At 40.4% G+C, this 25,643-nt stretch overlaps 2 long non-coding RNA genes across 2 annotated transcripts; one reads left to right on the forward strand and one right to left on the reverse strand.

The window, feature by feature from the left end:
• Positions 1-1,275: 1,275 nt before the first annotated feature.
• On the reverse strand, positions 1,276-19,198 carry LOC121916983. Its single transcript, XR_006100934.1, has 2 exons — positions 19,039-19,198; positions 1,276-2,511 (listed from the first exon to the last, which is right to left on the reverse strand). It is a non-coding gene; the product is annotated as an uncharacterized LOC121916983 (long non-coding RNA).
• On the forward strand, positions 10,347-25,380 carry LOC121916990. Its single transcript, XR_006100935.1, has 3 exons — positions 10,347-10,498; positions 14,075-14,163; positions 25,279-25,380. It is a non-coding gene; the product is annotated as an uncharacterized LOC121916990 (long non-coding RNA).
• The last annotated feature ends 263 nt before the right edge of the window (positions 25,381-25,643 follow it).

The raw sequence follows: 25,643 nt of genomic DNA on the forward strand, positions 1-25,643 counted from the left end.
GATCTGGAAACCATGTCCTATGAGGAACGACTTAGGGAGCTGGGGATGTTTAGCCTGGAGAAAAGAAGGTTAAGAGGGGATATGATAGCCCTGTTTAAATATTTGAAGAGATGTCATATTGAGGAGGGAGCAAGCTTGTTTTCGGCTGCTCCAGAGGACCCAGAATAATGGATGCAAGCTACAGGAAAAGAGATTCCACCTCAACATTAGGAACAACTTCCTGACAGTAAGGGCTGTTCGATAGTGGAACAAACTCCCTTGGAGTGTAGTGGAGTCTCCTTCCCTGGAGGTCTTTAAATAGAGGCTGGATGGCCATCTGTCAGGGATGCTTTGACTGTGATTTCATGCATGGCAGAATGGGGTTGGACTGGATGGCCCTTGTGGTCTCTTCCAACTCTACGATTCTGTGATTCCATATGTCATCTTAAACTAAATTGAGCATGAGTTCATGATGGCCTTCACCATTCCTAATAGTTTGTTCGCAACTTCCAAAATAAGTAAGCTGAAGTGATCCATGCAATGGGTGTTTGAGATAGTCATTTGGTTCCATCTAAGATAGAGCTGAGCAATTTGATCAGCCAAGAAAATCATCAAAGCAGGTGCAAGATAGGAAACAGTGTTGAGCCCACATTTGGTTATATTAGTCTAATTTCTATTCAGAACAGCTGAGCTAAACATAATACAGTTGGCACAATTTTGGCAGGGAAGAAAGATTTGGGACTGAATTGCATAGCCTCTCAATCAGATTATTAATGTATTTTCAAGCACTCTTGCTCCAGCTATCTACCAACCTGTTTCGTGGGCAGCTTCTTTTCTGTATATTTAAAGGAATTGGGGCCTTGAGACAATAGAAGAGGGATTGGTGGACTGCTGTTCTATCATTTAGTAATGTCTTCTTGTCTTCCTTTGATTAAAATGTTTTTATTGATTGTATGTTTTTATGTTATGTTTTTGTGAACTGCCTTTGACAGTTTATGCAAAGTTGCCTCCTAAATATTTTAATTAACTCCCCCCCCATCAACCATTTGCCCCACTCTTTAGGACCTCCCCAGAATTGCCCATCTCAACTCTTCCAGCCTCCCTGAGAGCATACGGCAATCCAACTGAACTTATAGGTCTTTGGTAAGCAAACCATCCTAAATGCTAACACACACATACATCTATTGAGACTTTGCTCAGTTTTAACCATGTCATCTTAATTAGATACAGCTATGAAGCTATATCATTTCAGAAATCTCCAAATTGTCAGAGTGCTGATCACTGCAAAACAGAAAGCACATGAGGGTGCACTTTTATTTGTCTGAACCCCACCATTACAATTTGAGTCAGCCCTCCAAGTACACTGCTAAAGAATGGGGGACTTCTCAAAGACAGAAAAGCTCTACATGCATATGATATACAGTAATTTTGTAATTGGTTATTATGCATGGTTTCAGTGATGTAATACTTTGCACATGTATCCCATCATTTATCACAGAATCTTCTTCTGTTTCACAAACGTTTAAATTAATTCTCGCACTACCCACGTAAGGCAAGACACATGTCATTACCATCATTTTCCAGATGTGGAAACAGAAACGTTGAAAGATTTATTAAGCTGAGTGAAGTCAAAAAGCAAGCTGGTGACAGAGCCAAATAGAAAAGCTCTTGAGGAAGAGGAATTGTTTCTTTAAAAGGACATAAATATTGAAGGTCATAGTAGTTTATACGGCTTGTATTCTTTACACTGACTGTATACAAAGACAGAGTATGGGCCTTCCAGATAAAAATCATGACTATTATACTATAATGTTAGTCTTCCTTAACATACAAATAGTGTTAAATAGACCAAATAATACAACTTGGGACCAGCTTGTTCAAAAGATTGCTGCTTGTTCAAAAGGAGCTGCTTTAGTCTGAAGACATTTGCAGATATCTTTCTCCCAGTCCCACCACCATCAGGGACATCCTTGCTGGAGATACATGAAGGATCTTTCTAATCACTAATTCTAGGCTCTGCCTGCCAAGGAAGGTCAGGATAGATCCCTCTTTCTTTCTTTCTTTCTTTCTTTCTTTCTTTCTTTCTTTCTTTCTCTTTTTTGTTCTCCTTGAGCTAGCAGGCAAACCACTTCTTCATTCGGACAGGCCATTGGCATGTAAGCTAGTTTTTTGGCTTGAGGGATTTTTAACTGTTTGGATGCTATTTATGTCATTTTGTTCTGTTTTAGTTCTGTTTTAAATTGATTTACCCCCTACCTTTTAATTAGTTCCGTATTTTATGATTGCTGGCCTCTCAGGGTACCCTTTTTGATCAAAAACAGTGGAAGCTAGTGGATGAACCACTATAAGTGGCAGCTTGGTTTTATTGCCACTCATCCTACAGCTGCTTTGAGTTGTACAGAGCTTGTCCATGCCAAAGCTCTGATGAGACGAGGTCCAGTACCAAGGGAGCTCTCATTCAGCTTGGAGCAGCCACAGGAAGAATTAAGACTGGATTCACAGCCACCATGGCAGCAGGTCCACTAGCTGAGTCTGTGGAAAGGCAAAATAGAAGTGATATAAATAACTAAGGCAATATCCAGTGTTTAGTCTCCACTAGATCAGTCCCACTAAATCCATGAGAACTTGGTAAGACAACACTTGTGTAAAGTTTAGTTGATTTAATGGGCTTACATTAGTTCTGACTGGATTTAGGTCTGAACAGCTTATTATCCTTGTAATGGGAGGAAGCAAGGATAGAAAATAGTTATGTACATGGAAATAAGAGGCATACAGTTTTCTTTCTTTCTTTCTTTCTTTCTCCTCTTCCTCCCTTTTTTCATCTGTAAAAAAAATAAAAAGGTTGGTGATGGAAGACAGTTGATAAAAGTAGGACATTAAAAAATCTTCAAAATGCTTTCAGATGCACCAAGCAATAGTCATGTGTGCTGGGGAAATTTTAGTTTTTCTGTAGTTTTGTAGATAGGCATGTGTAGAGCTTGGTTAAGTTATATTGTTGGCCCACAACTCCCAGAATCCCCCTAACAAGTGTCCATAATAGCTGCAGGATTCTTGGCAATGAAATCCAAAAAAGTTAATTTTGAATAGGGTTGATTGCTCTTACACACACAAACAAACAAAATTTGGTATTGTTGGAACAACTTATAATCTTTTTCACTCTGGGGCAATAGAAGAATCACATATATGCACCTCTCCTAAATCACTTTCCACTCTCTTTAGAACTTTTGTCTGCCTCTAGCTAGAAAGTAACAACCATGTCATTTGCTAATTATTTCTTTTCTCAAACATTTGTAGTCAAAGGGGTTATATTAAATATCACCATCTCTATAACTTTATTTGGATTGCAGTGGATATATCATATTGAGCACAAAGTTGTCTGACTGCTCTTCACTGTTGTTGAGCCAATATAAATAATAACTAATCTCAGTGTGCTGCTCTTACTTTGATCTTGCCTTTCTTCTTAAAAAAAAAAAAAAGAGAAGAGAAAAAGACATGTCATAATAGCAGTAAGAACTTCCAGGCAGAGTATTTCTGGGAATTATTGCACTTGCATGGTGGTTTAGTATCTTGGCTGCTAGCCACTACTCTGAAAGTACAAAGAGTAATGGATTTGGGGTTTTTAAAACATTTTGTGTGTGATCTCAGTGTCAGTGAAAGGTGCCAGAGAGGCAGTTTGAAAGATAGCATTTGGCTGTCTATAGGCTAGAACAGCATTAATGGGCACCCAATGCCACAGATGTATTTTGACCTTGAATGTGATGAAACCCCTTGGACATATTCATATTCAAAGAGAATGAAAAATTAAGGGTGCCCTCAATCCTGCCCCATCCTCCAAGACAGTAATCTATAGCACAGTGGTTTTTAAGTGCAGGGTCAAATCAGACATTTTGGATCTGTGGTGGAAAATCTCAATGTACCCTATGTAATTAAAAAAAAAAAAGGTAGGACCCCAGAATTTGCTGTTTGACAAGGAGAAGGCCACGTTGTTCTCCTTAAATTTTGTAGAGATGATCTGTTGAAGTATTTTACTAAATGAAAACAACACTGAAGATTGTGACATTATAAAAAACTAACGTATTTATTTCTCCCCTTCATTTTGCCCTGGGCTACCAAGGCTTTGGAGAGGATGGTAGATCTGACATGTCTTCCAGACATGTCAGCACTGTTCTGTTGCCTGCTATTATTGGTTGAAACCAAATAGTTAAAAAAAACCTTAGTTCCAAGAAGTCTTATGCTTCCTGGAGTTTAATATTCCATGTTTTAACAACCATATATATGCCTGCACCCAAAAAAGTCTCATTGTGTCTCATCAGTGAGGTCAATACACTGTGAAGATATGGAAGAGGGCCTTCTTAGTTGTGTGCCCTTTCTTCTAATTGTGGAAGCCTGATTAGTATCAATGGGGGGGGGGGGTATTTAGGTGCCTAGTAAAAACATGGCTATTTATGAGGCCTAATTGATTCGCCTCAAAATATTTACACTCATGATTTTAAAGTGTGTTATCCTTATTAACCTGTATTTAAATTGTTAGCTTGTTTGGAATATTTTGATATATTTATTTTATTGTTTTAAATTGTTTATATCTGTTCTTACTTGTATGCATCCTGAGATCTAATGATACAAGATGAGCTAGATGGACACACAACAGCAAAAGGTTGTGGGTGGGAGACAGATGAGAAGACAAATATAGATACTACAATCCCTGGTGTAGCATTTTGAGCATGGATGTAAGTGGTGACCAAGCAGTTACTTTCAAGACTTTAGGAGGACCTTCAGCTAAGCTCTGTGTGCTGGGATGCAGTATTAAACATTAGCCTGGGCAGTAGAATGATGGTGGAATATTTTTAAAGTTAAAAACACAAGTTAGCTCAGATGTTGTATAAAAACTTCCACATCTGTATTTGCAGGATCAGGACACAGAGGAACTCTACCCATCAAATTGTTACATCTGTGCTTTTATGATTATTATCCATTAAAAATATTATTGTGAGTAATAAATTTTGCTGTATATAAATTATAGTTTATTGCAATGAATATTATCATTTATTCATCATGTAAATTAGAGCAGATTTATATTTCATTATTTTCATTACTATATAATATAAATTATTTAGAGTAAATTGTGTTCCTTCCAGTGTTTGGGAAACAACAATTTAAGTTGGCTGTTGTCATTTGCTAGAAAAAGATAAAGCATGGTTCCAGACTAACTTCATACCCTTATGTTTAATTGAATAATGTACAAAATACTGGAAGAAAAATTATGATTGTAATAATAATAATAGAAGAAGCAGCAGTAATAAGAATGTGTGGTTATGATCAAATTGTAGAACTAGATTAAGTGATAATGAGAAATGGTTTGAATTTGCCACTTGATAACTAATGAAGGAGTCTTATTAATGTGCTTAAAGGGACTTCACATGATAATGCAAAATTTTAATCGGTATCCCAGAAGAGTGTCAAACTTTCTCTTATAGAAGCTAACTCTGGTTAGAACCAGAGCAGGTTTTTATTCCATATAATGGTTCAATGACACCTTGTATTGCAATACCTCAGAAATAGGTACAGCTTCCATTAAAATGTCCTTCAATTTTTGCCCAGAAACAATCTATCCCTTTCCCTCATATTTTCAGGGAAATCTAGAACTGATAGGGAATGTCCTCATATCCATGTACTTTTAATTTCTTTCCTTATATCCTGTTTCTGCCTCTCTAGAATGACTCCTATTTTACAAACACGAGTCCTCTATTTGCATGCCTGTCCAATTGATTCACATTGGTGCTTAAGATTGCTTACACTTTTGGAAGGACAGGGCTTATTCAACCCTGTGCATTTTCCTCGTTGCACCTGTATTATAATCATTAACTTATCAAGATTTGCTCATCCCAACATAAATGATTGTGTAAAACAGCATTGTGCAGTTGTTCAGTTGTTGCTGTATGTCAACTCCCATCAGGTCTAGACAACATAGTCAGTGGAGAAGAATGCTAGGAACTTCAATCTTAACATCTAGAGAGTCACATATTACCCACACTTGATGTAAACAGTATCAAGAGAAATACAGTTGCTTTTGAATATATCAATAGAGTCACCAAATGCATATTGTTGAGAAAGCCAGGAATTATTGGTTCATTATGTAGACATGGATAGAGAAACATGCATAAGTCTAGTATACATTAAAATTATAAGCAGATTTAGATGAAAAGTCATATACCCCACCTTTTCCCCTGTACAAGAACCAAGGTAGCACACAACACATTAAAGACACAGTAAATTAAAATAATAATATAAAAGTTAAAATACAGCACAATAAAACTAATTTAGAAACAAAAGTTAAAACAGCATAAAAAGGCATTTAAAAGATGGTGAAATATTTTTTTAAAAAAACCCCACTACACTCCCTCCCCATTAAAAACTCTATCTGCTGTCATCAAATGCTCCTTAAATGTAAACATCTCACTACCAATGGAAAGGCAGCAGGAAGGGAGTTCCACAGCCTGGGAAAAGCCACAGAGAGAAAGCTCTCTCCTGAATCTTCACCAACAACTGCACCTGCAAAGATGGTGGGACTGAGAGAAAGCCATCCCCTGACAACCTTAAGGCGCATCCTGGTTTATGTCAGGAAGTACAGTATTTCAAATAGTCTGGACTCAAGCTGTGTAGGGCTTTAAAACTAAAACTTTGAATTATGCCTGAAAACAGACCGGTAACCAATGAAGCTGTTTTAACAGTGGAGTCACATGATCTCTGTTGCCAGCCTGGTCAACAGCTTGGCCACAGCATTTTAGACCTGATGATGTTTCTGAACATTTCCCAAAGGCAGCCCAATGTAGAATGTGTTACAGTAATCCAAACAGAACGTAATCAAGGCATGTGTCACTTTAGCCAGATCTGACTTCTCAAGGAATGGTTACCACTAGTGCATTAGTTTTAATTGCAAATGCACTCCTGGACACAGCCCAAAACCTGCATATCTAGGCTCAAATATGAATCTAGGAGCACACCCAAGCTGCCAACCTGAGATTTCAGAAGAAGTGTGAACTCATCCATCATAGGATTAGCAAACCTGTTTCCGGGGTGGAGTGGGGGTGGAGGTGATGGTGTTCTCCCTCTTACATGCTACAATGCTCTACTCATTTAGCTGGGAGCCAGGCCTATTGAATTCAGAGGCAGAGTAGACATATACAGAAGTGCGCCTGGGACCTTAGAGATTGTTGTTTACTGCTGTCAAATTGACTTTATTTTACAGCGAACTTATGAACCATGGCTTCTAAGGAGAGTACAGGCTTGATCTGCTCTATGACCCATTTATTGGGGAAGGGGTGCAGGAGTGCAATGGTATCTACAGAACTCTTTTGCAGCACCACATTTTAAACAAGGTGATTTTCTTCCTGCCAGTTTCCTTCAATGTAGCTCCAAGAATTCCCCAGTCAACCACTGGCTCTGTTGGCTGGGGTTTGTGGTAGTCCAAAAGTAATTTTTCCGGGTTTTGCTGTGGTCTTTGTAAAGTCATGGTATACTTTCACAAGTGGGACCACAGCCAAAAATTCCAGCATGGAATTTAGTTTGTTATTAGAATATATAGGATGTGATTTAGTGATTGCTTTGCTTGGGCAAGAAGCACGCTAAAACACTCAGCAGTGAATGAAACTGGGAGCTGTAGTCAAACAACTAGAGGTCTCCATTATTCCCACTCCTGCTCTAAATAGGGAGAAGGAAATTGGGCTTATTAGTGGGAAATGCCAATGCCATACCATTTATGTGAAGAAGGTTTTTGACTCTGGTTTATAAAAGTGGTTTTCTCTAAGCTCAGTGGGAGACTCTGGAAATGCAGGGTATACTTGCCTTGCATTCTGAATCTGTAGGCTCTGCCTTTATCTCACAGTTCTTCTTGAAAAAAGATGATTAATTGAAAATAACATTCTGCAGCAAGGTCAGACTTCTGATCACCTGTTCCTGTGTCTGTTTTTGTGATGATCACATAGAACAATCTACATACAGGTTGCCATCTTATTCCTACATTATTCCTGTGAAAGAATTTTGCAGTGTTTGAAGTAGCACTGAATGCTTTTGGCTCATTCTTAGAGAAGGTATACTAGCTTTCTTAAAATATAGATCAGATTTCCTGTAGCTGCTGGTCAGTATGCATATATCATAGAGTTTCCCTGCATGACTCCTGGCACACTCATAGTGTCCTCTGTTGGTGGTAGGCCATTAGCTTCATTGTTATTCTCAGACATGACCTTTGATGCCCTGGAGTTTTAAAACATAGACGCCACCTTCAGACTGAGGTACAGCTAGTAAAGACAAGCTTATACAGTACCCTTAAGTGATGATTTACATTTACAGTTACAGGTTGAGTCTCCACTATCCAGAATGCCAAAATCCAAAATATTCCAATAACCAAAGCTTTTTTCATGGGTGGTTAAGACACAGACACCTTTGCTTTCTGATGATTCAGTATACACAAACTTTGTTTCATGCACAAAATTATGTAATGTTAGGAACACTCAAGTCCACAATGTTAAGAACATTAAAAGTCTCTGGTCATGCTGGTGGTAGCATGCTGGGAGTTGTAATCCAAAGAATCCATAGTTTGGCATGTAACACAATCTTGTAGTTCATGTTTACTTGGAAGTTAATTCAACCTTATTTCATGGATCTTGCTTCCTGGTAAGTGTGTTTGGTATTAGAGCATTTGGCTGCCAAGTGTTTTGCCTATAAAAACTCAGGCTATCATAATCCAGGATGCTCAGTTCCCACTATTGCTTTGGTCCCAAAGAAGCATAACAGATATGATTCTGGGGTATTTTGCAAGCCTTTTTACATTCCACAGAGAAAAGGAAAAGAGGTTGTTAACACAATCAGTTTAATCAGTTTGGCATATGACACTAGAAAGATGGCTGTTCTTTTTCTGGAGAGTTCCCCAGTGATGCTGGATATAGAAGCACCAGATGAGTATCAGCTACATGAAGCTTCTCAAAACCAAGTAGGAGCCAGTGAGAGTAAAAAGCATCGAGTAGCAGCTGTGGCCATTAACACACGCTCTCTAATCTGCTTTTCTTTCATTAGGCCTGAGTCTCTGCTGAGGTTTATTCCAGATGAATAGCCTGTGGCAGTTTTATTTTTATTTTAGTTGCCTAGTGGAAAAATAGAATTTCACCAACATAAAATAAATGAAGAAAAACAGTGGAAAGAAGGGAGGAAAGTAGAAATGGTAATATGTTTCCTTTCTTTTCTAACATCAAATAAAGATCTACATTCAAGATTGGGGGTGGGGGGTGGGCAGGAACCGTAATCCCAATGATGATGTCTGAGACTGGGATGTTATTGGGACATTATGTGAAGCCAGGCTAATTTTTTCCTACTCTCTGGGCCCTATTCCATTGTCTGACTGAAGCAGCCTTTCCCCAAGCACAGATGTAACAATAGTTCCTTACATGGTGTGTGTGTGTGCGCGCCATGTTGGAGGTAAAGGTGGGGTACAAATAAGTAGGATGAATGTGGGTATATACTCACATAAGCCCTTTTTTTTACAAACAGTTGGACTTTCTGGGATCTTGCACAAGAAGGCATGCAATACCTATTGGTGCAAGCATAGGAACCTCTTTTTCCCTATCGTGTTCTCCCTGGGACCACCATGTCTTTCTGAATGGTCTTCTCCTCTTCCCTGCTGGTGGCTCAGGCTACATTTGAAGTTATAGGTGGATCAAGGCCACTATATCATGAATGTGGATTAAGCATCCATGGTGGCAGCAGCAGAAAGTTTTACAGTGGGCAACCATCATGATGATAAGAAAAGGGAAGGGCAACTGCAGCCTCTGCTCCTGTTCTTCACACATCTGAGTTCTCATTCTGCAATTCAGTTTAAGTATACTGATGGAGATGTACACTCCAACAAGGTTATATAAGATTTCAGTGTTTTATAGGAACCTTTCTAGGTGTCTTGTTTAATGCTTGAAAGTGTCCAGATAAGTGCAACTACAGTCCACAGGAACAGGGAGTGGAAAAAACAGGCCAGTTATTCACAGAGGGTCAGTGGAAGCAGAAGTGTGGTCCAGGAAGTCCAAGGTCCAAATGTGAAAAGCAATCCTGAGTGAGGTCCAATGCCAATAACAGAGTCACCAGAAAGAGCAGTCCAAGATACATGCCAAAGTTCAGAGAGCCACAAAGTCAGACACATCAGATAATGTCATAAGGGAACTGTTGGAGCTGATTGTTTGCAGCAATAAAATGGTCTTGGCTGAGCTAATTTATAACCATTTGTAAATCAGTGGGATGACATGGGGTCGTAAATTAGCTCATTGTTTACCTTTCAAAGCAGACCAGAGTGTTTCCTTTTGCTTTGCAACTGGCATTTTAATTCACAGTGCTCCTCTGTGGCTATGTATCTTCCTCGTGATCTTCAGGAGTTGCATGGAAAGGTCTGGCATCTGCTTCTTCCCATGCCATGACTGCCAGCTTCCTCTGCCTCTTCCTGGTACTCTTCTTCCCCTTCCTCATCTGAAAAGTCCTCTTCCAGGTAAACCATGGTACCAAACTCAGACTTCCATATATGCCTCAGAATGAGTGTTCCAAGGGAATCCAAGCAGGAAGGTGGTACTGCACTGTTTAGGGGATTTCCCATGTCCTCAGTTAGCCTGCTGGAGAAAAACAGCATGCTAAGACTGTATAGGCATCTCCTCTGAACCAGTTGGTATGTTCTGAAAATACATCCATGACTCATGCCAACCCAGTGTTTCTCCTTGAGTCCTTCTGCCCTCTTGTCTCCTGAGCAGGTGGGAGAGAGGTAGAGGAAGAGCCATTGTATCAGATGGAGAGGGAAAGTTATGCAAACTCTAGGGTCAGCTGTCTGGGGACTTCTGAGAGTTGCCAGTCAACACAGCTGGGGCTACTCTTATAATAAATAACTAGAGCTGCAAGTAATTACATGCTTATAGAATACATTTTTGTTGTTTGTTTTTCAAGTCATTTTCAGCTTATTATTATTATTATTATTATTATTATGCTTTATTTATATAGCGCTGTAAATTTACACAGCACTGTACATACAATCTTTTAATTAGACGGTTCCCTGGCCTCAGGCTTACAATCTAAGAAGACATGACACAAAAGGGGAAGGGAGTGGAAGATGGAGCCAGATGCCTTCTGGGAAGGGCTCAGTTCCTTTGGGGAGGCCTGGTGGGATTGGCCCACCCCCTCTCTCCCTCAGAAGCCAATGGCTTATGGCGATCCTAAGGTGAATATATTAAGAGGTATTCTTGTGAGATTTGTTCAGAAGGGGATTGCCTTCCTCTGATTTTCCCATGAATAAAAAGTGGTGCAATTTTGTCACTTTATTCACGGGATAATGGCCCAATAATTGCGACATCGCAAGACATTGTGTGAAAATCATCCTGTTATTGTGGAATATTGACAGGATTTAATGTCCATTTAATGACAGTAGGAGGACGCTTGCCTCCAGTGTGATAAAATTCTTAGAGAGTGCTGAGTTGACTATTAAGCAGTTTAAAAATGGAAACACTATTGCTATTGCTAGTTGAAAGTTTTTAAGCAGCATTGACACTGGGGGGAAAGTGGGAGAAGGTTGGAGAAAAACAATTTCAGTGTCATGCTGCAGCAGCATAGCTGAGATAAACAATAGGGAGATACTGAAGGCACAATTTCAAACAGTTCCAGTGAGAAAGAAAAATGGGAGGTGTCTCAAGAAACCAGGATGGATGACTAAGGAACTTTCAACCGAGCTAAGTTTGAAACGGAACATGTATAAGAAATGGAAAAAGGGGGAAATCACAAAAAAGGAATTCAAAGAAATAGCAGGCATGTGTAGGGGTAAAGTCAGAAAAGCTAAAGCACAGAATGAACTCAGGCTTGCTAGAGAGGTTAAGAACAATAAAAAGGGCTTTTTTGGATATGTCTGCAGCAAAAGGAAGAAGAAGGAAACGGTAGGGCCACTGCGTGGAGAAGATGGCAAAATGCTAACAGAAGACAGAGAAAAGGCAGAATTACTCAACACCTTCTTTGCCTCAGTCTTCTCAGAAAAGGCAAAGGGTGCTCAACCTGAGGATAATGGAGCAGAGGACAGAATAGGGGAATTTCAGCACAGAATAAGTAAAGAGATAGTAGAGGAACACCTTATTAATCTAAATGAATTTAAGTCTCCGGGACCAGATGAACTCCATCCAAGGGTATTAAAAGAACTGGCAAATGTAATATCGGAGCCATTGGCAATAATCTTTGAAAACTCCTGGAAAACAGGAGAGATCCCAGCAGACTGGCGGAGGGCAAACGTTGTCCCCATCTTCAAAAAGGGGAAAAAAGAGGATCCCAACAATTATCGTCCAGTTAGTCTGACATCAGTACTAGGAAAGATTCTGGAGCAGATCATTAAACAGAGAGTCTGTGAACATCTAGAAGGCAATGCCATAATCACAAAAAGTCAACATGGGTTTCAGAGAAACAAGTCATGCCAGACAAACCTGATCTCTTTCTTTGATAAAATTACCAGCTTGGTAGATGAAGGGAATGCTGTGGATATAGTATATCTTGATTTCAGTAAGGCCTTTGACAAAGTTCCCCATGACATTCTTGCAAACAAGCTTGTAAAATGTGGGCTAGACAAAGGAACTGTTAAATGGATCTGTAATTGGTTGACCGGCCGAACCCAAAGGGTGCTCAACAATGGCTCCTTTTCATCCTGGAGAAAAGTGACCAGTGGGGTCCCACAGGGCTCTGTCCTGGGCCCAGTGCTATTCAACATCTTTATCAATGACCTGGATGACAGAATTGGAAGCATACTTATCAAATTTGCAGATGATACCAAATTAGGGGGAATAGCTAATACCCCAGAGGACAGGATCAAGATTCAAAATGACCTGAATAGACTAGAAAGCTGGGCCAAAGCTAACAAAATGAAATTCAACACAGAGAAATGTAAGGTATTGCACTTAGGGCAGAAAAATAAAATGCACAGATATAGGATGGGTGACACCTGGCTGAATGAAACTACGTGTGAAAGGGATCTAGGAGTCCAAGTAGACCACAAGTTGAACATGAGTGAACAGTGTGATGCGGCAGCTAAAAAGGCCAATGCTATTTTAGGCTGCATCAATAGAAGTATATTGTCTAGATCAAGAGAAGTAATAGTGCCACTGTATTCTGCTCTGGTCAGGCCCCACCTAGAATATTGTGTCCAGTTCTGGGCGCCACAATTCAGAAAGGACATTGAGAAACTGGAGCGTGTCCAAAGGAGGGCGACAAAAATGGTGAAAGGTCTGGAAACCATGCCCTATGAGGAACGACTTAGGGAGCTGGGGATGTTTAGCCTGGAGAAAAGAAGGTTAAGAGGTGATATGATCGCCCTGTTTAAATATTTGAAGGGATGTCATATTGAAGAGGGAGCAAGCTTGTTTTCTGCTGCTCCAGAGAACAGGACCCGGAACAATGGATGCAAGCTGCAGGAAAAGAGATTCCACCTGAACATTAGGAGGAACTTCCTGACAGTTAGGGCTGTTCGACAATGGAATGCACTCCCTCGGAGGGTGATAGAGTCTCCTTCCTTGGAGGTCTTTAAACAGAGGCTGGATGGCCATCTGTCAGGGATGCTTTGATTTGGATTTCCTGCATGGCAGGGGGTTGGACTGGATGGCCCTAGTGGTCTCTTCCAACTCTATGATTCTATGATTCTATGATTCTATGAATACAATAAACCAACCTTGAGTTGGAAAAGAGCAGGATTATAACCATTTGTAAATCAGCAGGATGACCCTTTTGTATCTGTGTGTTTACCTTCCACAAACAAAATCCCTTACTCAGCATGTGTGAATAGGAGAACAGAAAAGGGGAGAGCAGGTAAGGCTGCTTTACCAGCTATCCCAACATGTTAAAAAAAATCTGTAAGTTCAACCACCAAAATGGAAACTTAAGAAGAGACAAGGCGGATGAAAGAAAAAGTCATGACTTGGAAGAAGTCTTCAAGTGGCTTCTAAAAGGTTAAAAATCTTTTTGTTTACTTATCCTGTCCATGTTGTCCTTGTTGTTAGTTTTGAATAAAAGTTTGCAGACACATGTCAAACTGTTCTTCTTTTTTGAATTACAGGATCCTATGCCTATTCTTTCCATGTTGTTTCTTCCTCTGGCACCAAATTTTTGGGGCATGAATTAATGCTCAAGAACATACGGACTGAGGTATATCTGTAGTGACAAATGATTTGGGGAAGCATTGTGCCTGTGTTTTCTAAACAGCCTACCACACAATCATCAAGGAGGTGATGATTTTCCTGGCATAGGGATGAAGCTAAATTGCTTAGTTTCTGTCTGAAATGTGATTATAAACTGCACATAAATTGCATATATGCATTCTGTATATGTATATTCATATATATTGAAAATTGGTGCTTCAGTAAATAAAACCTTTTGCTTTTCACTTTCCATAAATAATCAAAGGACCCTATGCTAGGAACATGATCACCAACATTTGAAGCAGCCTAACATTCATTTGTTTTCTGCAGCAGCTAGCAGGTGATAATGTTCATTGCCATTCCATGGAAAACTTTTCATCAAATGCCTTCAAATCTAAGAGCCCATTCAGACTATCTTTCACCCTGGATCAGGAATCGATCCTTGCACGTGAAGTTCATATTCACCCCAAATCCCCCACAAGTGAATCAGAGGCTTGCACACCCATTTCGTGTCAAATGCCCCTTAGCGTGGGACATTTGCAATCGGGGCATTTGCTGTTTCTTTTGGAAAAAAACCAGGTTCTGCTGAATATGAACTTGCCCCTGATCATGATCAGGGCAAGTTCAGGGAGGGATTTAGGTCAGAGGGTGGGCAGAGGACAGAGCATTCCCTCCCCTTCATCGGAGGAGGAGGAGGAAAGAGCCTGGATGCAAAAAGGGGAATCTGACAGGAGGCAGGGTGACAGGAGGCAAAAAGGGGAAATCAGGGTGACTGATGGGGGCTGCAAAGGGCTGCCAGAGGGAGGGCAGGGGGGGGACTGGAGAAAGTGATGGAGGAGGAGGAGGGAGCCGGGGGAAGAAGGGGGCCATGGAGAGCATTCTATAATGGAGCAGGAGGATGAAGGAGCCAGGGCAGCTCAGAGGGAGGGGAGGGTTGGAAGGAAGGAAGGAGGAGGAGGAGGATTGCTAAGGGAAATTGGGCTGCGGGGCCAAGCTGGAGGAGGGATGTAGGGAAATCAGGCTGAAGAAGAAGCACCTCTCTCTTTTGATTTTTGACAATCTATGTGCATGATTTTTTGGGTGACATAGAATGTGTGTGTGCTTGCTTGTGCTACTTTCATTTCCTCTTGCTCCTGGAACTTAAGAGCCATTATTATTATTATTATTATTATTATTATTATTATTATTATTATTTGTGTTATATGTGGATGCTACAACCAGAATGCCTGTGTTACATTTCTCTTTCATTTCCTCTTGCTCCTGGAACTTAAGAGATATTATTATTATTATTATTATTATTATTATTATTATTATTATTATTATCTACTTTAATTGGAACTGACAGGTCACTCTCCCTCTCAGCCTCAGTGAAAGGCAATGGCAAACCTCCTCTGAAGAGAAAGTAAGCAGGAGGAAAGGGGTCGGTTCAGTTTAGGTCAGAGCCAGGACATGAATGGAGCTCGCATCAGGCACCTTCCTCCCTTTTTTATATTTTTTAAAATTATTTTTGGCAAAAAAATGTGCATGTTTTTTGCTTCAGGTAGATATATAGATAGCTAGAACATGGCTAGCTGCTTGTTCACTTTCCCTTTCATTTCCTCGCTTCCAGCAAAGGGGAAATGTTGCAAAGAGTACTTTGCAAAAAACTTTTTTTCCTTTGCTAATGAATGCTACAATTCCAATGTTACAATGTTTCCCTTTCCAATTTGGCAAATTGGCAAATTGATACATGCTTTTGCTACTGTCTCTAAAAGTAATTCAGGGATAGCCTAGGGAAAGCAAAAAAGAATGCATGGTATGGCATCCTTTTCTGGCATTCCGAGGTGAGGAATTTATTATTATTGTTATCATCATCATCATCATCATCATCATCATCATCATCACATGTGTATGAGGCATTCTGGGGTGGCAAGGAGGGGGGATACAGGATGCAGAGATGGCATTAGCTTGCATTTTGGAGTTGAAAATGAGGCCAAGGGAAGCTCATAACCTGCACTGACCCAAATGCCCACAACACACACACACACACACACACACATATACAAGGTTTTTAATTTGACAGAATCTGTGCATTCTGGTGCCTGGCTCTTTTTAAAAAAAGGAGGGGGGGAAGCACACTTCCCATGCCCCAATGAGTGCTGCAAACATCACCTATGACGATCGTGGAAATAATGTGATTGACAGCCAGGCAACTTCATTTTAAACCCGATTTCTCTAAGAGGACATTCGGGTTAAAATGCCCCTGATTTGTAGTGGGCACTTGCTTATGGAGAGATTCAGGAGGGGGCCTCCCGAATCTGCCCAGTTACATCCAGGGCAAATAGCTCAGTGTGAATAGGGCCTAAGCTGCTACAAAGGGACACAAACAGGGCCAGTCCACAGTTTTTCTAACAGGCCAGCAATTGTAGTTTGCAGAATCAATTACTTGAATTTAAAAAGTCAGACAGAATGAACAGTGATTTTATTTAAATATGGCTTTTCTCCACAGTGAAAAATTAATCCCAGACTAAGATTTATCTGATTCTGGGATTAAAAATCAACATAATAGTACAACTTGGTTTAACAGATCTTGTGTGGGTAATGACTTGAGTCAGGCAGGCTGCAGTTTTGGTATTAAAATCTTGCTGGGAATATGTCACTCTTGCTCAGAGCATGTTGGGAACCATGAATTATGATATAGTATATCTAGGGATGAAAGGAGGAGCCATGCAGACCAGTCCTGCAAGTCAGAACTGCTAGGAGGGGCTTCCCCTTGGAACGTGAGAGAACTGCCCAGTCATTATACTAGAACTAAGGCTTCATGTGTGGGCCCCTTTTTAACCACAGCATTAGGACTCCTGAGTACAAATTATAATGTTGTAGGTGCAATTAAGAGTACTCCCCTCCTCCGCCCACACTTTGCAGTCCCATTACTCAAGCCTTCATTATGCTTTTACCAAGATAATAAGTTCTACAGTGGGTGGGAAATCAACTATATTTGGAGAGACTCTAGCTGTAAAGGGGACAGTGCTTATTTGATGTTTTGTGGTGGGAGAAATGGATGACAAAGGTGTAAAATGTCTGCTGTTAATTTGAAGAAAGAAAAAGGAAGGAAGGAAGGTTAGTTTTGCTCCAGGCAAGGGGGGTGGCTTTCTTGTCTTTTCCACTTCTAAAGGACTAACATTTGCAGTCAAGAACAGCAATGCTCACCCTGAGAGGGATGAAAAGACAGAAATCCTTGAAAGTATGAAATTGTACAGAAACATGGGGGAAAGTGGATCTGTTCACCACTAACAACGCCATAAATGATAGTACAGAATCCAGACTGCCATCAGGAGCCTGTGACAGATGCACTTTTATCTCATAGCAGTGTTGGAGGAGATAACTGTGTTCAGGTCTAAAGCTTGGATTGAGAATGTCCAGAATCCCCCAACCAGCATGATTCCAGACCCTTTGACCAAAGCGTTTTGACCAATAGAATTTTAAAAGCTGATTGTAAATGACATGGTTGCATCCTATGGAATCCTGGGATTTTCAGTTTGAGGAGGCACTAGTGCTCTGCAACAGAGAGCTGTTGCCATGGCAGTTAAAAGTAGAATACATATAGCACTATAATTACAGTATGTAATATGAATTGGTGTAAACAGAACATTTTCCCATTGCTGTGTTCTGGATTGAAGTAGGACCTGATAGGATCCTGAGTAGCACCTAGGAGAGTTCCTAGTGAGCACCTGTGCTCTAAGATGGGAGATCAGACTGAACCCTTTTGTACTTCAAGACAAAAGAACCTCTTGGGCCCTTTTCTCACAAGATAATGGTAGCACTATGATTTCACCTTAACTGTCTTTTGTTCTATCCTATGGAATCCTAGGATTCACAGTTTAAAGAGAAATGTTTCAAATTTTCAGCCAGAGAGTTCTAGTGCCTCACAAAACCACAAACCTTGGGATTCTAGATGATGGTGCCAAGGCCATTAAAATGGATCATAGTGCTGTAATAGTGTAGCGTAGTGAAGTGGAGAGTCTACAGTTCATGGGCCTAATCTGGTTTATGAAGGATCCAAATTTACAACAGTTTTTCCCCCAGCTCTGCTCCCTCCAACAATCCCCCCTCCAATAGAGGATGGTGGTGGAATAAGGAGTATGGAAAGCAATTCCCATTTGGATCAGTGATCTGCAGGAAGAAAGTCCCAATTGGATCAGTGACCATTTTAGGTGGGAGTTTTAGTATTCTGTGAATAAGCAATTGAGGATGTTGGTTTTCCAGTGCCCTTCCAACACAACTTAATTTAACAAGACTATGGAGTTAGAGTAGTCTTGGCATCAATTGGACATTCCCCAGCTGGGGGATCACAGCAAAGAAGACCCACTTCTACATCCTCTCACACACAGTATTGCTGTTGCTGGCGGGACCCAGAGAATGGCCCTTCAGCCTTCAGGCAGGTATATATAAGTGGAGGTACTTCTTCAACAATTGAGGTTGCAAGCTGTTTAGGACTTTAAATATAATCAGTATTTTCAGTTAGGAGTGGAAACATATATAACTTGCTTTTATACACATTTACATATAAACAAAAACATATTTATAAAAATATCTTATGATACCAGGGTGGGCTGGTACAGTGATTTTAAAGTCCCACTATTACTATACAGTAAAATAATGAAACATCAACTACAGCAGAAAAAGACAGGAAATATATAAAACAAACTGTTTAACTAATCAGCATAACACACAGGTCATTTAAAATGACATCCTATAAACTTAATGATAGTGTATTTTGGCTCATGGAAATCTATTAAACTCTAAAGACTCTGTTCTGTAAACCATCACAATTTGATTTAGAGATAAAGATGGATTGCTGAACTGGATTTCTACTACACATTAGACAAGGCAAGATTCTTACAGGACTTTTGTCTTCCATCCCATTCGCTCTCTTTAAGCCACAGATAGTGTTACTGTCTTTACATATTACCACCTCATCTTGAACTTATTGATCCAGGGTAGAGTTGGTAGGTCCAGAACTATGCCAGGCCCTGAGAGTTCAGTGTCCAAACCTGACAAGGTTCAGTGTCTAGAGACCTTGTGATATCACAGGGGGTGAGCCCTGGTGATGTTACAAGTGTGATGTTATAAGAGACCCTATCGCATGGGGTTAAAAACTCGGTTCACATTTCCCATTCAGTGCTAATTCAGGAGGCAGCTGGGTCCTATTACACAGAAATAGCTGCTGAATTGCCGCCTGGGTCCATCCCAAATGCAGCCTGGGTCCTGTAAGCTGCTTTTCAAAAATGAAAGCTTCCAATTTCTAAAAATGACCACTGAAGCAGCTTACAGGACCCAGGCTGCATCGGGGACGGCCCAGGGTGGTGATTTAGCAGTGATTTCTGTGTGATAGCACCCAGCTGCCTATTGAATTAGCACTGAATTTGGGAAAGGTAAGCCGGAGTTTTAACCCCATGTGAAAGGGTCCAAGGACAGCCCCTGCTAATGTCATTAAACATCAATCATATCCTCACAGAGTATGCCATTCAGACAAAAAGCACCAAGCCTAACAAATGGAGAATAAATACACACATTTTTGAAGGCAGTACTGAGATTACTTCCTCTCACTGCAGGGGCAGTGAATCAACTCTGGATTGTATCTACATTCCTTCTGAAGCTGGTTTGAGGTGTGTGGGAATTCTCATGGTGCTGGATGCTAGCTGTGAGAGGAATGGTGGTAAAATCCAGAGTAGATTCATTGCCCCTGCAGTAGCAAATTCACCAAACACCCTGGCATAGATCCTATTGCTATCATATACCCCCCCCCCCCCAAAAATCTACCGGTCTGTCAGGGACAGTCTTGATAAATCATTTATTGTCCCACTTTTTCAGCAGCGTTTAAAATGACCCAGTGTATCTTATCTCCTTCTCCTTCCCTCCTTTGTCCTAAGGTTACTTTAGTTGCTGCAAATTGAGTTAAAATTGCAAAAGTGTTTCCTATTCAACTCAGTAGCAGGGAGAAGAGAGAGCAGAATTTTGCTCTCCCCAGTAGACTCAGGCAAAGGAGTAAACTGCTGCAGCTTATCCTAGCTTCTGTGTTTTTTCTCATTAATAACTTTTGCTGTCTTGACCACACTCTGATCTTCCTAGGCCACACATGTGCCAGTTTTCATCTGTGAAATGTTAAAGGATGTGCTATCATGGGGCGGTGGTGGTGGTAGTGGTAATAGAATTATAGTATCTTGAAAGATATATCTTATTCATACCACTGATCCATCTAGTATAGCATTTTCAGTTTTGACTGGCAATAACTGATTTTATTTTCAGGCAGGATTCTTTTTTGCCCCTGTCTGGAGATTCCTACTAGGTACTAACTAGTACTAACTAGGCCCAGTTCTAATTCATTTCTATCAAGATTGGGGGGGGGGGGGGTTTACGGTGGTACAGTGGTCAAGATTGCTTGGTTGGTGGATTGGATAATTGGTTGGTTCCTTCCTCCCTAACCTTCCTGACCATCATGAGAAAGACCTCTATCTACCTCATATTTCCAAATGTCTTAAGCAGGCCCAGAACATTATTTTTTTTAAGACTCTGAATATGTGTCTTCTTATTTTTGGTGTTTGGCTGTGTGTATTAGTTTTCATGTACAAGCATTTTAGAAATATCATCTCACCTTTCTCCAAAAAGCTGTCATCCATGAATAAGACTGCCTGACATAAATGCTGTCTTTATTGGTCTCACTGTCTTTTTATCCACAATCCACTGAAAATAATCATTTCCCCTACTATTTCTGGTAAAACAATATTTCTTTCCTACTACTGTGGAACTGCTGGTGTGGACTAGCTAGGTAACAGACTCAGGTCTCAGGAAAAAAAAGAACCAGCCATGTGATTTCTAAGCAGTAACGTTTGGCTGTTTCTCCAGCCTGCTTTTCAACTGTTCTTAGAAAGAGGAGCCAAGCTTATAGGCAATGGGGCTAGATCACAGTTACCTTGTTTCACAGTCTTCAGTGAAACGGATGGTTAACTAACCTATTTTGGATCAAACCTAAAATATGGTGGGTGATGGACTCAATTATCTTGAAATACCTCTTGAATATATCAATAGGCACACAGCTGGTAGGGTAACCCACCCACCCCTCATTTATGTCTTGACAGCGTTTATGCTGAAGTGTTTCAAAAACCTTTATACTACACAGCATGGTTTTTTTTTTTTTTTTTTTTTTTGGTAGCAACCAGATGTGGGACAGGTTGCTTATATTGCAGGTACCAATAGGAACTGGATTTTAAAATGCAAAGAAGATAGTACATTTAGAATGGAAATTTTAAAGCTAAATATTTTTAGTTGGTTTGGATCAGTGTGGGCAGCTGCAGTGGGTTTATGTTACTATTTTCTTTGCCAGCACCCTCTCAATAAAGTATGGTCTGTCAAAAATGCCAGTAAAGCAAAGCAACTTTTCTCTTTGATAATTGGTATATTTTTGGAGTGAAACAGGGGCCCCATTCACATTAGCGTTTTTGTGACAAGTAGATCCAGGGAGATTTGTTGATGCAATACCAAATCAAAGTTCCCACTATGTTTACCCGGATCGAATCTCTCTGTGGCAATTTAATCCTGATGAAGTTAAATTTCACTCATTCTTGGGTTGTTGTTTTTTACACTGTCAGTCAAATGATGCACATCTACATCACACTGTTTGGCCAACCCCCCCCACCCCCACTCCCTGGTCAGCCTTGGAGGATGGTAATGGCAAGTCCCTCAGAACAGCCCTTAGCAAGAAACCTTGGGATAAGTTAGCCTTGGGGGGAGTCACATTCTCTCAGCCATATAATAATATAATAATATAATAATACAATCTCTCAGCAATATAATATGCCTGCAAGAGCTTTAGTTTGCACCAACTTGGAAGCAGGGTCTGTTGTGGTTTTATTTCTTGGGAAAGAAGAAAAAATGATAATAAAATGATAGGTTTTTTTTACTGTCATGCAAATCATGCATACCTTTGTCTTACTGATGACACGAGTATTTAAAGGTGCCGTCTACTGTGGCCATGCAATAGCAAATATGTGAATGAGCTGTCAAATTTTATTTTATTTTATTTTTTAAAAAAACACCATCTAATGGTGTTCCCAGGAGAATTCTCTCCCTGGCTTTGGTGAGCTCTGGGCTAGGAATCAGACATCGATGTAGATAAGGGGACTGATGGGCAGAAAAGAAAAAAAGTTAGGCTGCACTTTAAAGAAACCACTTTCCAAAGTGTGATGAATCCACTGCATTTCTGGAGCTGCTTTTTTTCACTCCCACAACCAAGTGTTGAGAGGGAAAAGCAATGGTGCTTGGCTGGCAGGGAGAGAGCAAAGGGGTGGGAATCATCTGCCCCCTGTACATTAACCCCATTGGCGACACCTTGATAAAACCCAGTGTTTTGGAAAAGAAACGGGGGAAAACTTGATCTTTGAAAAAAATTTGCTCAGGGGGATTTGTGCTGGCTCCCCCTTGAATTTGGGTTGGGAAAAACTGGTGTAAGTGTGAACAACCCCACTTTAAACCAGTTTCTAAACCAGTTTATAACTTAGTGTGACTGGCTCCAGTGTAGGAAGTCCTATAACATATTTAAAGGATATTTAAACCTCCTAGAGGTTTCTTGGAGGGACAATTCACTTTTATCTGTCCAGAAAAAGGGAAGTCTGGAAAGGACAAGGGCCACAACAAAGAGCCTTGCAGTCTCAGGGGCACAATTTGCCCACCCCCAGTCTAGGAAAAAAAATTATGTTGACAAAATGGCAGACTGCAGGCTGTTGACACATTACATGGCACAGATCAGGCAATCAATGCATTAATAATTCTTCCACTTTCAGCAATCTTCTTCCTATCCACAGCTTCAATTGAGACAGTCAGTTAATGGTACTGATTTTATGGTAAGCTGCAATGTTACCTAGTAAATTAAATAATGGACTGGAAATAACAGGCCTGGATTCTGTTCCACACTTGGCAAATGTCACATTATTTTAAGATATGCTTTAAGACCATTAGTGTTTACCTTATTCAAAAAAATGACTAGCTATTGATGCATCCTAGCAACAGATCAACATGATAACACTACATGGCTTCGTTTTAGCTATGGAATGCTCTGAGCGGCTGTTAGATTGGATCTTCAGAGTGTTTTCTACCTCAGATCTTTACCAAATGTTCTTGACATGAAGCAACTGGCAGTGCAAAGAGAAAAAAAAAATCCACAAGAAGTTTGGGGATGGGTACAATTTCAGATTTCACTCACACAGGGCAAAGAAATAATGGTGAAGCAAAGCCAAATTCGTAGCAAGATTCAAAGACCATCATTTAAAGATTAAATAACCATTTCCCTTTTAATATGCTTTGCAACTATTAGGGTTGCCACTTCAGGACTACTGTCCCAGGCCCTGAAGTTTCCAGGCCAAAACCTAAGACCTGGGGATGAGCCCTGGAGACTTATCACACGTGGGGATTTGCAGCTCAAATCCGAAGTCACTCCTGGTCCAATCATGCAAATTCACATTGAAACGTGATGTATTATCACATGTGATTGCTTTCTATGGGGGGTCGTTCCGAGGTGGTTCCACAGTCACTCCGAATTGACACCACATTTTTGTGAATTCGGTAACAAGTAAATTCACAAAAATTGCTTCCAAGGTCACTTCAATTTCACTCCAAATTGGTCTTGTGTGGAAGAGCATGCCGATTTCACCTGCCGTTTGGCCCCCTGCATCCTGCAGGGAGAAAGAAGAGGAAGGACGCGATCGGAGGTGGCAGGGAGAGAGGAAGAGGAGGAAAGACAAGATTGGAGGCAGTCCTCTGCATCCTGCTCCTTCATCCTCCTCCTCTTGCTTCAGCCCATCTCGCCCCCACTGGCCCCCTGTGTCCTAAGGAGAGGGCAAGCAGAGGTAGCAGGGAAGAAAGACAGCTAAGGAGGGGGCAAACGGAGGAAGCGGGGAAAGATGACAGCATCCAGAGTTCCACTGAGCATGTGCAAGGGGGACAATTCCAATAGTTGAATCTGCATGGTATGTACCGATGTGGTAATTCAAAGTGCTCTCACACTGCTTTGCCCACAATTTCGTTCTTCACGTGTGATAATACATCACATGAATTGCCTTGGATTCGAAGTGACCCTTCTTCTCCCTCACTGCAGAAGGCCCCCAGATTGGAGTTCCAGTTTCACATGTGATAAGGCTCCTGGTGAAGTCATTAAGCTTTATGCAATTTTTGACCTACCACGTTTGGGAGTGTGGGGACCCCTGAAGCCCAAAAAATAGGTTTAGGGAAACATTTTCTCAACCCATGTTTTTGGTTAGCTAGTCACAGTCCTAGTCACTTAATTGTGAACTAACTAAAACTTAGCTGCCCCATGTATAAGGAATCCAGCAATCCAGCTGGAAGTTACTGAATCATGGATCATTGTGGATAGGCTACACTTGTTCAGGAAAGGCTAAAACTAGAGATCTTTCCATATGTGTGGCCTCCATCTCCTTTCTCTTCATTATTTCTTTCCCAAACAGTAATGGAAAACATAAGGCTTTTTCTAGAGCTATTTTCATTGGTATCAATTAGTAATAGTTTCTAGCAACTTTCAAAAGTTCATTTTTAGGGGCATTTTATATAATTTTTTCATGTTACATGCCATTTGGTTATCAATCCTAAGTTTTTTCTTCTTAAAAAAAAAGCAACACACAAATCATAGACTCATAGAGTTGGAAGATACCACAAGGGCCATCCAGTCCAGCCCCCTGCCATGCAGGAAATAATAGCAAAGTAACAAGCATTGCAACGAGTAAAGCAAGTTACCTTTTGTCAACATTGTGATAATTAACAGCAACAGGTTACTTTTCAGACAATGTAATAAATGAATGACAGGAACAAATTACAGTTTAAAAGTCAAACTATGAGTTAAATTCCATTGATTTTAGTAGGTCTCTACATTTGGCCTTCTGGGTTTTACAACTATGGCCAGGTGACATAGCTAATCCTAGCATTTATTTCAAACAAGTTTAGTTCATCTGTCTTCTCCTTCTATATTAGCAGCTGATTTCTAGATCAACTGATGTGAATCCTAACCACATGTCTGGCTTTTCTAAATATGGAGGGCTGGTCTAGTAACTGGCCACACCACTTTCTGTTTCCTCAGTTTCTTTCCTCGCCCTACCTTGGAAATTAGATCTTATGGTTGTCAGTCTGCCAGCAGCTGGACCCTGACCAGAATGATACTGAAGATGGCAATGATGAAAACAGCAGAAACTAAAGGCAGGATCTAGTATGAAGAAGGCAGAAAGGAGAACTGTACAGGAGGAGGAGGACTGAAATAATTTGTTTTGCTGATTATTGCACAGAGCTAGGAGATTAAACAATTTCTCATTTGTAATGAACTTTACTTGTCCTGTGTGGCAATAAAACTATCCAAAGTAATATTTAGAACAAGTGTGGATCATAAATACTAACTTGTTACATAGCTGTTACAGCTAAAGTATTAACTAATATTTTTAACTTGAGCAT

The sequence above is a fragment of the Sceloporus undulatus genome, chromosome 1 (assembly GCF_019175285.1).
Source record: "Sceloporus undulatus isolate JIND9_A2432 ecotype Alabama chromosome 1, SceUnd_v1.1, whole genome shotgun sequence".
Classification (NCBI taxonomy): Eukaryota; Metazoa; Chordata; class Lepidosauria; order Squamata; family Phrynosomatidae; genus Sceloporus; species Sceloporus undulatus.